The sequence below is a fragment of the Formica exsecta genome, unplaced genomic scaffold, assembly GCF_003651465.1.
Source record: "Formica exsecta isolate Colony F162 unplaced genomic scaffold, ASM365146v1 scaffold27, whole genome shotgun sequence".
In the NCBI taxonomy this organism is placed as follows: Eukaryota; Metazoa; Arthropoda; class Insecta; order Hymenoptera; family Formicidae; genus Formica; species Formica exsecta.
The window spans coordinates 88516-95963 of record NW_021849963.1 but is presented as its reverse complement, the minus strand read 5'-3'; positions in this window follow the sequence as shown (position 1 = coordinate 95963).

Sequence of the window (7448 nt, the reverse complement as noted above, 5' to 3'; positions counted from 1 at the left end):
ATATATATATATATATATATATATATATATATATATATATATATATATATATATATATATATATATATATATATATATATATATATATATATATATATATATATATATATATATATATATATATATATATATATATATATATATATATATATATATATATATATATATATATATATATATATATATATATATATATTATATATTAATAAATAAATATAATTATAAATATCACACCACACACACTGTAGAGAGATATCCGTATCTCTCACAATTGCGACGAAATGTGTTTCTTCTCACGGTTGTTCGAGAGCAAGAGAACAAAAAGGAAGGAGAAAGAAGGAAAAGGGGTAAAAAAAAGAAAAGGCAAAGAGAGGGGAAATATAGGATTTCGCGAATGCTCGATTACGCGATTATAATCGAGAAACGCCATCGCCCATCGGATCCCGACGTATATAAACGTTGGCAATATAGGTTTATTATACTTCGTCGTATAAGTTTTACGTTCTTAAGTGCAAGACCGCTGCCAAATAATAGAGAATAGCGTGTAATGTATGTACGAAGTCACATCTCCATGAAGTCAGTAGCTCGTATTTCGTAGTTTTAGTTTATGTTTGTTTCTCAACCGCCCTTTTGCGAAGGAGAGAAAGAGAGAGAAAAAGAAAGAAAGAGAGAGTGAAAAAGCGAAAGAAAGAGGTGAGAGAGAGAGAGAGAGCGAGGAAAGAAAAACACATCGAGTGTAGAGAGGAAAGAAAAATGATAAGAAGAAAGAATACATGCAGAGAGAAGTGTGTTAAGTAAAAAAAAAGAGAGAAAACATTTTCGAGTCTTCGAAGTACCTAAGTCAAGTTATTACACCCCGTCATCGACGACACATTACATTACGAGAATTAACGATGGAAAAGAAAAAAAAAGAGTATAAGTAAAAGCAAAGAGAGTTCTCTCTCTTTTAGGTCCGTATAATATACATATATATACATACATGATAGGACTTCGTTTGAAACAGGCTTTAAGAGGCCTATTTACTGCACCTTATTCTAGTCTTAAGCACTCTATATGCCTTACACTGCCAAATAATAAAGACGCGCTGTTGTTATGTATACCTTTGTGTTACACGCACGCACACGAACACACATTCACACACAAACAAGCACGTATAAACACACGTGATCACAGGCGTACACATGCGAACATACATTGTCATTCTCCATTATTGATTCATAGCGTTACGATGTCATTTCGTCCTAATTTAATTCACTCATCAACATCGCCATTTTTCCATTTCTATGATTTTCTTAGGATCGCGAATAATTGTTCTCTCTCTTATTACACGCTTAAATATACACAAAAGGGACAAGAATGCGACCCAAAATCGCGATTAATTTTAAGGAAGCGAATCCTCGAAGATAAACATACAGCTAACTATTGGATAATTTTTGCAATTTTGCGGATTTCTATTACACCTTATTTTCTTTTTTCTTGCCGAAGAAGCTAATCCAAATCCAATGCAAATGTTTAGAGATAAAGTTCTTCATACAATTAATATGACAGTTGATCTGTCGTTTTTGACTCTTTTTTTTTTTTTTTTTTATTGCATTTTGTGATCCGAAATTAGATAACAACTTTGTGTTTTCGAAAAGAAAAAGACAGACGATGACCGATTGTGACTCGAAAGCAAATTCTCACACACACAAATGATACATTCACACACCAATATATATATAAATACACACACACAAACACACACACATATATATATATATATTTTCGTTATCGCCATCATTCGCGTCATCTTATCATTTTCAACTTTGTTTCTGTTCCCTTCTTCGCTCATCATTGGCAAAATATCGCGCGAATCATCCCGTCCCTTATTAACTGAGAGGAGCATCGAGAATACTTTTATGCGCCATTAATGCGATTCTTATATTGTATCTATGTACTTGAAAACGCATTTCTCTCGCGCAGTGTATTAAAAAAAAAAACAAGTATCGCGTGGCTGTACCTCCGACGATTATGTCTTAACGCGATTCAACTAACGAAAACGAACGACTTATAGCTCGAGGGTCGTTTCACGGGACGATCCTGGCTGAGAGGGAATGTACATGATATTTCCTTGGGATCTTCGACTTTAGGTTTACCAACGATCTCTTCGAGATGAATATGGAGTCTATTTTTCTCTCGTGGTTAAATATATTCTATAAATATACTTTAATACCTAGGTTATTAAATCTCGGATGGAAATTCTGAAAAAAGATAAATTTTATTCCTTAAATCTCTCGCACAATTAACTGTATTAGAAGTAAGATTATTTTGCAATTTGTGAAAATTTGTGTTCATAATTAATTCTTCTTCTTAACGTCATTAATTATTGATAAATCATTGAAAATTTTTTTTGAATTAAAATTCATAAAAAAAAGAGAAAAGGAAAAGAAACTATCGAACCTTTTCTTAGTTGAAAAAAAAATATACTCCAGATCGATCGAAAGAGGAATTTGTTAAAATTATGATCGAGGCTTTCCCGCACTTTCGAGTCGCACAGCTGACACGGTGTCGACCAGATTGTTTCACGCCGCGCAGAGTTTATATTCTTGTCCGTGTGTGTCAATATACATATATATACATATATATATATATATAAAAAATTGCTGAGATTGAGAATTTACCTTTTTCTTCTTTAATATTATACTCTTGTTTTTTATACTGTAGATACAGATTAATTTATATACATAGATACATACTAAGGATTTATTTGTAAGCGAATAATTCTTTCACCGTTTTTCGAGCCTTGTAAATCCGCCAGAGCTGCTGGGAAGTTCTAAGATCAGCGTGCTTTTCACTTCTTCACCTTCTTCTCACTTTGATAAGCTTTGATAGGCAAGAAAGGAAAAAAAAAAAAGAATCGAAGAAACCGTCGACGTTATATCGAAATGTAATCGTCGTCCGCACACGCGTCCTCCGGATATTACAGGCGATATTGTTGAGATTATACGAAGACGCAAGTGCGGACGAGTCCTGGTTTGCTTCTAATCTTTGAACCCAGTTGCACCTCGGCTCGGTGAGAACGAGTCCTCGTGTGCATCGACACGTGCTTTACGGTCTCTCCAATTGTGTTCCAGAAAGACAAAAGAGAAGAAAAAGCTTATTACATAATTAACACAGAAGAAAGCAATCGTGTCGCGAAGAGATAACGCGATTGATCCGTTGACTTCTTCCGTTGACTGTAAACGTGTGACAGCTCTCTATCTCCATCCCCTTACTTGTATCATAGTTAATTCGCAATTCGTAGACAGACTCGGTTCGATCGAGGTGCAACTGGGCAACGTATCAACTGGTGCAACGTCGAGCGATGATATGCGCCTTCGATCGTTCGTATCGTGGATTCGATAGCGACTCGAATCCGCGAAATCAACGTAGAGGGATCGGACTCGACGTCGCGTTAAACACGATGGTATTAACCCGGTTGGCGATTGTTCGCATAATACGGGTGTTCCTCATAATTCCACACACTTCCGACGCAGCGAGATTGTTGCGAGTCACCGGCTGGCGCCGGTGCATTGTACGCTGCGATTGTTGCATAATAATAATAATAATACTAATAATAATAATAATAATAATAATAATAATAATAATAATAATGGTCCTGTGTATCTCTTCCGAGCTGCGTTTCTCGAGCAATTGTTCGTTAAAATGTTCCTTTTCTCGTTCGCTCGAACCAAACTCTGACGAGGTCTTTGTAAATATCGTTAAGTATATTAAACAAATATAGTACGCTTCTCCCCCGTTCCTCTCCTCGCCTTCCCTCCTCCCCCCGTCTCTCTTCCTTTTCCATCCATCTCCCTAGAAAGTATAGTCATTTCGAGAGCACGCGTTGGAGGTGCCAACGGGTTAATACCATATGTGTCGCGCATACTCACGGTTATAATTGTCTCAGGATCTCGTTAACACACGCGCTTCGCGAATAAATGTTGTTTCTTTTCTTTTTTTTTTTTTTTTTACATATAATTGATGCGACACTCTCATATCTCAAGCGATTAGCGTATCTCTAGATGATCCGCAAAACTCGATTTCGCTGCTGAATGTGAGGGGGAGACAGGTCGCCCGCGTAGATGCCTTTGCGATCCGAAATATCTCTCTTTCTCGCTCTAAAATTTGTCTTACCTGTAAAAGAAAGTATGAGGATTGATACTCGATCGAATGTTGCAATCAGTAATCGCACTGATTATATCTATAATCATTGTAAGTCGTTAACCTATCGCGTTGGGGTTTGACCGACCGTCTTATAATCGGTTACTCGGCGGGCCGGGTATCTTTGATCGTGTAATAATATTGATCAGTATACACTCGTTAATCATGTAACAGAAGCAAACCGCGCGTGTACTTACGCATACCTCGTTTCCGCGTTTTGATTCGCGTGGAAAGAGGAGTTGATGAAATAAAGACGGAGAAAACACTCGACGACGTCAGTCTCTCTAATTTCTTCTTTTTTTTTAGATATATTCAAGCGAATAATAGCGAAAACTATAACATACATGTACATATATATATATATATATATCTTGTTCTATATACGTACATGTATAGATATACACACAGAGCGTACATTTATAGAATTATTTATAGCGCCTTCGATCGAGATTATTATTCCACTTCCGATCGTGCGTTTCGAGCTCGTTAGCGAGAGAGTAAAAGCTGTATGCGAAGAGAGCTGTGAGAGAAAGGGCTCTCTTTTTTTTTTTTTTTTTTTTTTTTTTGAGGGAAGCGAACAATTTATGGCGAATTATTTATGTGCCGAACACGTAGAGATACGACATAGACGTATACATCCGCTGTGCGATTACTGAGAATTTGTTTGTAGCTCCTCTCGGGAGTCTTTGTTGCTTGTGTATTTGAAAGAGGAGGGAAGGTACGGCGATGAGGGATCGTCTCGTGTGCGGCGCGCGAGAGAGGTCCGCCGATTGTAAAAGTACTTATTATTAAGTATATAAGCGAGTAACACATTATTTATTGCGGTTAAAGTGTGGTGAATTCTAGGGAAGTTATGCAATTACGTTTCGCCGAGTGCAAGACAAGAGTTAATAATAAAGAGAAAAAAAAGAAAAAAAAACAAGGAATTTGTTTCTCACGTCACGTGTCAATCGATTAACCGAACGCGAAGAGAGAGAGAGAGAGAGAGAGAGAGAGAGAGGGAGAGAGAGCGGCACTCTTAATGATAATATTAATAATAATATTGAATATATGAAAAGTGAAATATAGAAACATGGAAGAATTATGCTGATTTATTATAAGGATTCTCTTTGAACCTGCGAAAGTTTAATCGAGCGTTTTAAAATAAATAAAGTGCACGATTATTCGCAACTGACGAGCAAGAGTGTGAATCTTTTTTTTTTTTTTTTTTTTTTAATCCGCTCATTCTTATACGTTTTCGACTTCTCAATTAATCGTTTGTTCGTCGCCATTCATTTTTTGATTACACTCTTTATATCATTCTCACGATAAACGCATAAAAAGTTGACATTTTTTTTTTTTTTTAACGGTTCAGTTTTCACGAAAGAGATACACGAGAAATATGTCTCTCCATCCCGAACGACGATTATCCAGACACATTGTTGTACACAATATAGTAAATTACATATACATAGTAAAATTATAAATATAAATATGGATATAAATGCAAATATAAATATGAACATAAATATAACTATGAAAAAATGAACATATAAATATACAAATATAAATATATAAATACAAACGCAAAATGCAAATATAAATACGATTATAAATATAAATATAAATACGATTATATAAATATGATTATAAATATATATATAGACACATACACACACACAATTACGTCTATATACATATATTATATCCTGTTATAATTAATGCAGTGAAATATTACTTGTATAATCAACTCTTTTTTCCGTATAATACTCTTGTCGAAGTAAACAAAGTATATAAAGCATACTGTACTTCACTTTATTTAAAAAATATTTTGCAGCATTCATTAAAATGGGTTACTCTGTGTATGTGTAGGATACCTTAAAAATTGTGTATCTCTTGTGTTTGAACAACGATCGGTTGTTTTATTAATTACGCGGTTAAATTTGTCGTCGAAGATTAAAGGATTTTGGTGAATTAGAGGCTTCGGAGAGAATGTATATACTTTAATAATATACATAAATCTTATTGATTAGTCAACGTCCGATGAATTTTAACAGATATTTATTTATAGAAGCCTCATAATCGCATCAAAATTATTTAACATTGCAAATCAAAAAGAGAGATCAGCGAACTTGAAAGATTTGACTGCATCGAAGAATCCGCAATTTTCAAGGCACCCTATATGTATATGCTTGTGTACATGCACGCGACGTTATACATATTAAATAACGTAGCTTTAACGTATTTAAGGAATCGATAATCCGATGGTCGAGAAATGCTTAAATATTTCCTCCTCTCGAAGGGATATATAATTATCATATTACGTTGATAATTTCATGATAATCGTTGATTTAGGATAGCGATTGATAAAGTGACCGATGCGAGCAGTCGCTCTATATAACTCGAGATTCAGGTTCGTGTAGCTTCAATTTATATAGCGATAGTTATTTATATAGCTATGTTAACACGTTGATTACCATATCACGTTATCGCGATCTCTGTGAGCGAAAGATTACCTGTTTTTTTTTTCCCCAGGACAACGTCATGTTCCTTGGATCGCGAATCTCATCGATTGTTCCAAGCCCGATTCGAAAACATCCTTGTTCCACTTGTAGCTTCAATTTATATAGCGATAGTTATTTATATAGCTATGTTAACACGTTGATTACCATATCACGTTATCGCGATCTCTGTGAGCGAAAGATTACCTGTTTTTTTTTTTTTCCCCAGGACAACGTCGTGTTCCTTGGATCGCGAATCTCATCGATTGTTCCAAGCCCGATTCGAAAACATCCTTGTTCCACTTGGAATCAACGTGTTAATGACACGACGTGTATTGACGATTCGATGATAATCATCTGCGAGTTCACTTAGCGCGTAGCTTAAGATTTAGTTTGTAATTAGTAAAAAAAATAAAAGGAAGATGAGATAGTGTTCCAAGCTAGCATTCAATCCTTATTTGTTATTTATCGAGCAGGCTTCGACGGTAGACAATGTAAAAATATAACAAAGACGACGAGAGAATGTCGCGAGCGAACATTTCGCCGATATATACATGCGTACATGCGTGTACGTAAGCGCTTCTCTTCCGTCGTAGATCTTCGACAACATTTAGCGATCTAATGCATAAGTTGTGCTTGCAAGCCGCGAGTTCGAATGCATTCGTAAACGACGCAATTGAGTCATTTCTATCTCCAAAGTACGCAAACAACTACTTTTGCAGAAAAATAAATTTTTTTTAAGATAATATATTATATATTTCTCATCTTCTTATAAAAAAAATTTAT